Source organism: Rattus norvegicus, chromosome 8, assembly GCF_036323735.1.
Source record: "Rattus norvegicus strain BN/NHsdMcwi chromosome 8, GRCr8, whole genome shotgun sequence".
NCBI lineage: Eukaryota > Metazoa > Chordata > Mammalia > Rodentia > Muridae > Rattus > Rattus norvegicus.
In genome coordinates, this window is record NC_086026.1 from 40616380 (window position 1) to 40627482 (window position 11103).

The 11103-nt window shown below is 39.5% G+C and overlaps 1 long non-coding RNA gene across 1 annotated transcript in view; it reads left to right on the forward strand.

The window, feature by feature from the left end:
- The window catches only part of LOC120094106 (uncharacterized), a 49800-nt gene extending 44620 nt beyond the window's left edge, over positions 1-5180 (forward strand). Inside the window, exon 3 of the long non-coding RNA XR_005488038.2 lies at positions 43-5180. This is a non-coding gene — a long non-coding RNA (uncharacterized LOC120094106). The remainder of the gene's footprint in view (positions 1-42) is intronic.
- The last annotated feature ends 5923 nt before the right edge of the window (positions 5181-11103 follow it).

The window sequence follows — 11103 nt, forward strand, 5'->3', positions numbered from 1 at the left end:
TGTTGGTTAGTTCATCTGCTTTGTTGCTCTGTTCTCTCACAGATATCACAAAGCAGCTTGTCTGGCTTCTAGCATGGGCTGAAGACCAATGGCTCTTTAAAATTTTTTCAAGTCTTCCATGCCAAGTTGAGAGTGCTGTAAATCCAACCTCATGGACTGAGGAGACACAAGATTCTCAGCCCCTTTAATGTGAAGTGAGTCATTGTTGGACTACCAAGAATACATTATGTAAGCTCTTCTAACAAATTACCTTTTAATGAATATTTATTCTAGTAGTCCTGTTCCTCTAGATAACGCTGACTAATACTGACACCATCACAATTAAAAAGAACTCCAAAGCAACATTTAGGAAGTAGAAAAGGCCACCACATAATGAGAGAACATACCTGCCAATCATCTCCAATACAATTCTACTAACAAGAATTAAGAAGCCACTATGACACTTCAGTAACATCAATGTACTCATAACAAAAAATAAGCAAAGTCTCTGAGGAGGTAAGTTTACAAAGAGTATCCAAAATAAATAATCAGTGCATGGAAAGATGAAGTAAGGAGATGAAATACAAAGCCAAAGATTACTGCTTCACCACTTCCAAAAGGCAGAGCATAGAAAGCTATTTCAGGTGTGGAATGACTAGAGTTCCCATACTGTTGTAAAAATATAGAAAATAAAAGGCTGTCTTTATACCCCACTAGGTCCAGCACCGCAGTGCCCCAAGATATCTGTTGGATATCTTAATTCTCAGTCAGCAAAGCCTCTCACCTGCTCTGCTCCATCCCACATCACACTGCTGAAGGCCTCTCTCTGAGCTGTCAGCACTCTCTCTGCCTATCTAGTTCCCAAGGCAGGTTTCCATGCCAGAAAACCACATCCCAACTCTGTGGTGTCCCAGACCAGCCGCCCCACACTCCATTACACTTAAATCTACACATGAAAGAACACAAGACACAATAACCTTTGGCCCAATTGATAAGATATAATTGCCCACCTAAACATGCAATCCAATACACATCCATCCCTTAAAAACATTCATAACAACCTGTAAAGGTACAGTGTGGAATCTTAACGTCACCTGCCATCTACCTCCAGCTTCCATATATGCATATGCATATATATGTGTGTGTGTGTGTGTGTATGTGTGCATATATATATACATATATATATATACTTGTACTCATAACTCACATACATGTACATGCCTCTATGAAGTATGTACTGAGTAAATACTAAGTACTATATGTACTTTCTGTACTAAATCAGTTCTGTATGTATTAAGTAATATATAACAAACACACACACACACACAAACTAATAACACAACACGCACATGCATACACAGCAAAAAATAATGTAAATAATATGCTTTCTATGATTATGTGGTTTTATTGTGTAAGGTTTGATTTTTTGCCTTTGTCTCTGTGAGAATATACACACGTGTCTATATGTGCCCATGGAAGTCAGAGGAAGGCATCAGGTCCCTCAGAGCTGTAGTTACAGTGTAGGTGGATGTACCATGCCTGGCTTTCTGCTGTAAGCGCTGGGATCCTGACATTAGTCCTCATGATTCTGTAGCAAGTACCCTTACCTAAGCCATCTCTCTAGCTCCAAGAAAGTGGTTTTAAGATGTCTCAACTGAACCTAAAAAACTGGAGGCTCAGCAAAATTTGTCAGGCAACAACTCTTGAATTTTGCAAGTTTGGAAGGGAGAAGAGAAATTGAAAATAAGATGGTGAGACTGTGTTGTGGAGAACATCCCACAATAAAGCTACATCTAATCCCAGGGCAGTGTGAAATCAAATAAAATATGGAACAATCCAAAGTCATAATACAAAGTGCTTATTGTTTGAGAGTTTCATACAGTCTTAGAACATGGTGAATCAAATCCACTCTCCTTTTCCCACTCAGCCACTCATCTCTTCCCCTAATCTCTCATCATTTTCCCTTCTCAAATTCATGTGCTCCTGTTAAAAACTCACGGAATGCACCTAGTGCTACCATGAAGTGCATGCATGTGGAGCCATGAACTGGAACAGAGTCCATCAAGAGCTACATCCCTTAAGCAAACTGATGCCCGATCTCCTGGTAACCATCAGTTGCCAATAGCTCACCTAGGAATGGGACTTCGAGAACCATCTCCTCATCCATAGGTATTTTGGCTGCCCTGGTCCCATGCCTATCATATACATGCCTTCATAGCCAACACGGATCTAGACGTACTCCTGTTAGTGTAATTTGGGTAGACATGATAGAGTAAAACTGTCTCCTCTACACTGCAATGGATGGATTCTTTGGGAAAAAGTAGGGAAAATAGAAAATAGTAATAAAGACTCTGCAACCAGTCACAGTATCATGACATTAACACAGTTAAGATGAGGTGCCAGACGGAATCAGACTCAGGATCATGTAGGTGAACAATGGCGAAAGAGGCAGAGTCAAGAAATGCTATGTGGCTTGCTAACGGTAAGTGTTGGGGGTATATATGGTGTATCTGTGATATTGTGTGCAGTGTGAGAACAGGGGGATAAAAGGTCAAGCAGAGCATTGCATCAGAATGAATGAATAGTATCTGAAGCAACACAAGAGAGGAAGAGAGCAGACTATAGAAAAACATGGGAAAGATTTGCTCCTGAAAATAAACCTGGGTTTTTCCATCTAGTAGTTCTAAAAGGTGGGATTCTGGAAATCAAACAACAGAATGGACAAATCCCAAAGTACTAGATTCTCTTTCTCTTTTTTATTGGATAGTTTATGTATTTACATTTTGAATGTTATCCTCTTTCCCCCTCTCTCATGCCCCCTCCCTTACTTCTATGAAGATGATCACCCTCCCACCCACTCCCATATCAACACCCTGGCATTACCCTACACTGGGGAAATGGGGCTTCATAGGACCAAAGGTCTCTCTTCCCATTGTTGCCAGACAATGTCATTCTCTGCTACATGTGCTGCCGGAGCCCTGGATCCCCTCAAGTATACTCTTTAGTTGGTGGTTTCGTCCCCGGGAGTGCACCCAGAGAGTTCAACTTTCTGCTGAACTATTCTACACAACCCTCATCCCCCTACCGCAGAAAGAGAGAGAGAGAGAGAGAGAGAGAGAGAGAGAGAGAGAGAGAGAGAGAGCAGCTAATGATTGGAGAAAATTCAGAAGTAGGAGCCATTCTACTGGTTTTAAAACCTGCTGGCTGTTTTACATATCAACATAGTTATAAAAGTTCATGGTGGCAGAATTGTGGAGAAGGATGCTACCAGAGTGGAAAAACAGGAATGCCTTGCAGAATTTTGATTTAGAGCCCCCGTTGTAAATGCCAGTTGTTCCACTGGCTTCATTTTGCTAATGCAAGAACATCTTCTGCAGTAATAACATATTTCAGTGGAATGTCTTTTTAATAATCCTTAATTTGAGTTTTAATTCCCTTGATAGCCACTTTAAAGAGACAACTACATTCCTAAAGTAACAGTTCAGAAGCATATCTGAGTACAGACCAATAGCATTCAGGTACACACGTACACACCAGCAGAAGAAAGAGCGTCCCTAGATTATAACACAGATCCATATTTCTTAAAATCAATGTCATCAAAATAATGCCCTAAAAACCTTTTAATAAGCAGTCACCTCAAATTCCATAGACATCAGCAATTAGTGGTGTGCTCTTTAGTGGGATCTGGGTAGAAGGTGGAGGTAGAAAATGAAGACATAATGACAGAAACAAAAGAGATGACTAGAGACAAAGAACAACTTGAAGCACTGCTGCAGAAGCCTGGGCAAGCTCCTGCTTAAACCTGGATTCAAGGTAACTTAGCATCTTATTCTGCAGATCTAACCAATAAGTTATGTTGAGATCAGTGAGTTGGTATGGATGGATCCAAGTAACAGAGCTGCCACAAGAAACATAAAACATCAACAAAAATTGTGTGTGTGTGTGTGTGTGTGTGTGTGTGTGTGTGTGTATGCGCGCGCGCGTGCGCGAGCACGCGTTGGATCCAACGCATGCAGTTGGATCCATTTGTGTGTTTCTCCTTTCCTTTGCTCACCTGAGTGATGGGTGGAAAATTGCTCACACCTGCTACCCACACACTCCTTATCCATCTTCAAATGACTTCTCACCAGAAGTCGTTCTTTTTTTTTTTATTCATTTATTATATATAAGTACACTGTAGCTGTCTTCAGATACACCAGAAGAGGGCATCGGATCTCTTTACAGATGGTTGTGAGCCACCATGTGGTTGCTGGGAATTGAACTCAGGACCTCTGGAAGAGCAGTCAGTGCTCTTGACCGCTGAGCCATCTCTCCAGCCCCAGAAGTCGTTCTTAACTGTTTCATGAATCTAGACCTGAAATTTGAGTCAGAAGAATCAGAGGAACTTAGACACCATGAAAGAAACATCAGCAATCTTACATATTTAAAGAACAGACTTCACCTGGCTACTTCGGAGGGAGGAAGGGTGGCCCATGGATTAACAAAAGGTAAAGAGCAGATGCCCATGTGTATATGTGGGAGTTACTCTCCCACCTTTTCCCCTTGGATCAAGTCTCTTGGTTGCTAAGGCGTTTTGTTTGTATTTATTTACAGCCATGCAGGTCTTCTTCATTAAAGTCACTAGGACAGTTACTAACAGGGACTTTACAAATCAATTAAGGAGAGTCTGGTCTGTGTCTGTCTTATTCACTAAGCTGTTTCCACAATCTCGTAGTCACTCGAAAGATACATACTTAGTTGCTAAGCTATTAAATTGAGAAGAGAAAGAACAAGGCATCTGGATGTGGGGAACTGGGAATAGACGTCAGAAGACTTAAGGGGACCTGTTGGGATGAATGCAATCATAATACATTGTATGAAATTCTCAAAGAATTAGTAAGACATTTATTCGTACAAAAATAGATGTATCTATGGGGACTGGACAAGTTACCTAAGAGTTATGCGTCCTTGCTCCTCCTGCAAATAACCTGAGTTCCTTCCCACCACTCACGTCAGGCAGCTCACAGCCTCTTGTGTGTCCAACTCTAGGGATTTTGACATCCTATTCTGGCCTCCATCAGCAAATACGATCAAGTACAGACACACACACACACACACTTTAAAATAAGTGTTTAAAATGAATATGGGCTTGAGGCAGAGGAAAGGAATTTGAGATAAAAGAAATGCAGAAAGAATGAGAAAAAGAGAGACCAGGAAGAAAGGAGGAGTGGAAGGAGGGAGAAAGGGAGGGAGGGAAGAAGGGAGGGAGGGAAGAAGAGAGGGAGAGGAAAGAGGGGAGGAATTGAGGAGCACGTATTATCATTGTGACTAAGACATCTTAGTTCTATACATTGTACAAGCATTTAATCCTGACTCACCACAGGAGATTTTGCTTGTGTATAAAATACACTTCTGTTTTTTCTCTAGACCTCACTTGTTCCACAATCTCTGTCTATCCAGTCCTACAGTTTATGCATTTATTACAGTGGATAACAAAATAGGAAATCTATTCTAAGTTCTATGGGAACTCAGGAACAAGGACCAACAATGCCAACCTTTTAAGGAAAAGAGAAGCTGGCAAAAATGGTTTTAAAAACTAATAACATAGAGAAAACATGTTTATGCAATCATTTCTCTATACCAGATAGATCTAGGATTGATTACAAAAAAACAAAAAGAGTTCCATTTACAAGATGATCTCTCCAAGATCATGAAAATACTTACTTCTATGACAAATAGTAAAATGTATTCATTACTTGTGATGTCACAAGGGTCAAAACTGTGCCTGTCTAACGGAACTTCTCTTTCAGACTGTCCCAAATATGTAGGTCCTTCAGTCCTGGTGGCAGAAACTAACCCTGTGAAACTTGGGAGGATTTGATGCCACTGAATATATTTTTCATTTTGCTTACGTTTATTTTCATTTCTACTTACATCGGCACATTTGGTTAATGGTTACTATGTTGGGTGGCTCAAGATATCTCCCAAAACAAAAAATGGCTAATGAGAAAGGCTGACCTTTGAGTAATATTCTTTGACTTTCTAAATTAAGAAATGGTGAGTTTCCTTCTATCTGACTGCAATTTCATTTATAAGCCAGTAGCTGCAGATCTTTTAAAAATGTAAACAAATTTTTATAGCCTTTTTTCTAGAAGATGCATTAAAAATAACATCTCAATAGTCAGATCTCTGGTTTTACAAAATAAAGAATGAAGGTGTTTCCTCTAATATCTCAGAATTCACCAGTCTTCTATGGAAAGATGTGTAACCTGGTCAAACTGGTGTCCAATACAAAGTCATTGTGGACAAGCAGATTAGTGAGGATTCAGCAGGTTCAATTCATAGATATCTGGTGGCTCATTACATAAAACTCAGGAGAGGATACCATTTACATAGAATGCTCTAGACTAGATACCAGTAGAGCTTTCTTTGAATGCTACCACCAACACTGAATGCTGTCAGGTCCTGCCTTGGTCTTTCCGAATGTAGAAGTAAATGTATGGCATATGTCTACTTCCAAATTTGGGGAGAAAGATACTCCAGTGGCAAAACACTTGGTTGGCATATACAATTCTCAGGGCTTAAATTCTCCTACTGCCAAAAACCAGAATGAAAATGGACTATAGAATTTATCAGAAAGTTTTAGCTATGAAGATGTCCTCTTGCCCACCATACTTTACTTATTAACTGTTAGCTGTTGATAATATTACAGACTGTACCAAACCTTGCCCCTACAAAATTCCCAAATCTTACCACTAACAAAGACACATTATAAAAACAAAACAAAACAAAAAATGAAAAGAAATGATATTAAGCCATCTTAGAAGAATCATTCCAAGACTTAAAAAATATCATGAGCTTCTGCTACATGAAAATGAAATAGACAATTAATATGGGTACATAGTTGCAGAGTCAGTGTCCACTCTTACAAAGCCCATTCCTCATTTAAAACACACACACACACACACACACACACACACACACACACACCACAGCACCACCACCACCACCATCATTTATGATTAACAGCTTTATCCTCCAACAGTGACATAAACATGAAAAAAAAAAACATGGCAGCCTTGCTATTATTTTTGCTATATTTTTATAAAAAAATCATACTTAAGATAACTTCTCATACTGTCTTAACATAGTATACTACTGTGACCTTTACTAAGACATTCTTAATAGTTCATTACACTTTTACATTGCCGAAGATTCTAAGTCCTAGTCAATACAAGCGATGAGAGCCAGGCAAAGACATTAACTAAGGTGTCCAGGCTCTGAAGCCACTCACACTTGACAAAGGCACAAGCTTGGCCATTGCTATCGGGCTGGTGACAATAATTTGGAACGGAAGCTGTGGCTCTGACTCCCCTCTGTTCCACAGAGGCCTGTTGATTTTATAATTGAGTTCAGTTTAAATGTGAACCAGATTGGCTGAACTGGCAAATTCAGAGCACAGGTGTGTTTACTTCTTCATCAAACAATAGTCCTCCCATTCAAAGCCCCAGAGCTCCAGATGGATCCCCTATGTCTCTCCACATGACCTCCTCACCTGAATCACAGATGGAAACCACTTAACTCATCCTTCATTCCTGCTATTCCACTCCTAAGCCCATCCAATGGTGCTTAATAGAGCTGAATTATTTCTCAAGGACATAGGCTGATTCTCAAATGATCTTCGAAAGGGCACATAAGTTTTTGGTAGTCTGAGATGGGATGTGGATGAATAGTTCCCTCAATCATGAAGTACCACTTGTTTCTGAGAAACTTTTTCACTTCATTAGAAGTATAGTGTATAGTTTGGCTGGCCTTGATCTTGACCACATTCTCCTGGTATGCTGTGATATTAATTACCTTTTCTTTAGCTCTGACTAAATATCTGGCAAACATAGGGGGACAAAAAAATTCATTGGCAGAGGATTCATTCCCTAGCTACCCGTCTCCCAAGCCCTGGGGCAGAACATGTTGGTAGCAGCAAGTGGAAGCAGAATCAAGCTACAAAGTTTCTCTTTACCTCTCAGTGGATAGTGAAAAAAAACAGGGATCAAGCACCAGGTATAATCTTCTAAATCCTTTTTTCATTTTCAGCTAAAACTTGCAAGTTTGTATTCATTCTCATTCAGTAGTCATTCAACACTACGAATGTAATTTACTGAATATCTGAATGCCACCCATAAGGGATTTGTTTGTTTGTTTGTTTGTTTGAGACAGTTTCTCTATGTAGCCCTGCCTGACCTGTATCTACCTCTATAGACTACACTGGCCTCAGCCTCAGAAATCAGCCTGCTTCTGCCTCTGGAGTGCAATGATTAAAAGCGTGTGCCACCACCACCTGGCTCATAAGGTTCTTTAATATTGATCTGCTTATATATTTGCAAATGCATTTGTTTCTCTTTGCAGGGCATATATTAGCTTTTGATAAGAGTTTCAGGAATCACTAGCAGACTATACTGTGGCATTGCTTCTTTTCTCAGAGAATTTCTCTTGACTTTTATTTTTCTGTTGCCACTTGAAATATATTTTTAAATACTAAATAACACACAAGCATGAAAATCAGAATGATAGAAATATAAAACTTTAATTGCCCTTTTCCATTTTTCCCTTCATGTCTCTCCCCAGAAATAACCTGGCTTAACAATAATTCTTAAAAATCATAACCCAATGACCTACTTCCTCCAGTAGGTCCCATGTTACTAAGATACTAGAACTCCACAAATAACAAGTGGGAATGCAGAGATGGCTCTGTAGGTATGAACTCTTGCTGCTGTTGTCGAGGTCTGAGAGGCCAGGACAAACATTGGGTGCTCACAATCATCTTTAACTCCAGTTCTATGAGGGACTTGATTCCACCATCTGATATTTGTGCACATACAATGCACATCAATACACTCCAATATACTCAGGCATAAAAATTATATAACATTATACATATATGATTATTATATATAATTATCATATTGTATATTTATGTATAATATAGTGTTAAAATTGTGTGTGTGTGTGTGTGTGTGTGTGTGTGTGTGTGTGTGTGTATACTAGTGCCTATTTGAGGACTAGGCATGAGCCTGAAAGGAACATATAAGATTAAAATCAGAACACATCATCCTAGTCCCTAGTCCTCACTAAATCAATCTACCTTGTCAATTGTTCCATGTTGAATTAAATGACCAAAGCATATTGTCTCCCACTTAAAACTCAGCATTTGTAACTCTAACCTCATGACTAAGGATGTTGAACATTTCTTTAGGTGCTTCTCAGCCATTGAATATTCTTTAGTTGAGAACTCTTTGTTTAATTCTGCACCCATTTTTAATAGGGTTATTTGATTCTCTGGAGTCTAACTTCTTGAGCGCTTTGTATATATTGGATATTGGCCCTCTATCAGATGGAGGGTTGGTAAAGATTTTTTCCAGTCTGTTGGCTGCTGTTTTGTCCTAACAACAGTGTCCTTTGCCTTACAGAAGCTTTGTGATTTTATGAGGTCCCAATTTGTCGATTCTTGATCTTACAGCATACGCCATTGGTGTTCTGTTCAGGAAAATTTCCCCAGTGCCCATGTGTTCGAGGCTCTTCTCCACCTCTTCTTCTTTTAGTTTGAATGTATCTGGTTTTATGTGGAGATTCTTGATCTTGAGCTCTGTACAGAGTGATAAGAATGGATTGATTTGCATTCTTCTCATTCTTCTACATGCTGACCTCCAGTTTAACCAGCACCATTTGTTGAAAATGCTATCTCTTTTTCCACTGTATGGTTTTAGCTCCTTTGTCAAAGATCAAGTGACAATAGATCTATCTGCCTGTCTCTGTACCAATTCCATACAGTTTTTTTTATCACTATTGCTCTGTAATACAGCTTGAGATCAGGGATGGTGATTCCCTCAAATGTTCTTTTATTATTGAGGGATAGTTGCTCATTTGTCCAGTGTGGAGGAATGTCAGGGCAGGGAGGTGGGAAGGGGTGGGTAGGTGGGTGGGGCAATACTCTCATAGAAGCAGGGGGAGAGAGGATAAGGTAGAGGGTTGATGGATGGTAAACCAGGAAAGGGGATAACATTTGAAATGTAAATAAAAAGTAGCCAATAAAAAGATTAAGTAAAATAACTCTATCCTCTTTTTTTATTTTAGGTGTCAGAAAAAATATGACAAGAGGCTAGTGTTTCCAAGAACATGGATAATGAAAGCAGACACATGTATAACTAATAATGCATTGGGTTGTGGGTTATAAAAACCGAAGGAGGTCCAGTTATTCAACTTGGAGACTCAAGAAATGTCACAGACAAGGGTCTGCCACTATGGGGCTTAGCAGATAGATGAAAAAGCTCCAATTAGGTACAAATTTTATATAGACTGTTCAAGATAGAAGGCTGTAGGACATTCTCAAACATTGATAGGTACAGAAAATGTTACTATTGGTTAGGATTCTTACTATGACTTCCCTTCTATTGCTTTATTTATTCCTTTAACAACGGAATGCAGAAGGTAAGGATTTATATTTTTACTGTGTCTTAAACTGTCATAAGAAGTAAGGTGAAAACTTTAAAGGATGTCTGAAATAAATCTAATATTCCCACCATCCACCCTCGCTGTACAATTGTGGGCTTCTCTAGTTGGTCCAGATAGTGGGAAGCTAAATTTATGCATATTCTCTCCAGTCTTGGCTACACAACACACATCTTTCAAGTCATGAGGCACCAGGAGCAACTTTTACGAAGGAACTATGCACTTCCTTCTGATGTCGTACCATCTCCTCAGCAAGTGTTCGTCCTTGACATCTATTCTACTTTTCAAAGATTTTTCTTTTCTTTTTATTTTACATCTACAGGTGTTTTACCTGTATGTACATCTATGTGCTACTATGCATCTGACTCATGCTCACAGAAGCCAGAAGAGGACATAAGATACACCATAACCAGAATCCTAGATGGCTGTAAGTCACGATCTGGGACTCAAAGCCAGATCTTCTGTAAAGTTAGCCAGAGCTCTGAAGTACCATCTCTCCAACGTCTGTCCACTGGTCTTAACATTTAGGAAAGTACAACCGGAGTCATTTTGAGGATAAGGCTGCACTTTGCTAGGCTTTCTTCAGGCTCCAGGTTCTAGAAGTCAATCCCAAATCAACACAGCCAGAGATGTCTTTCCTGG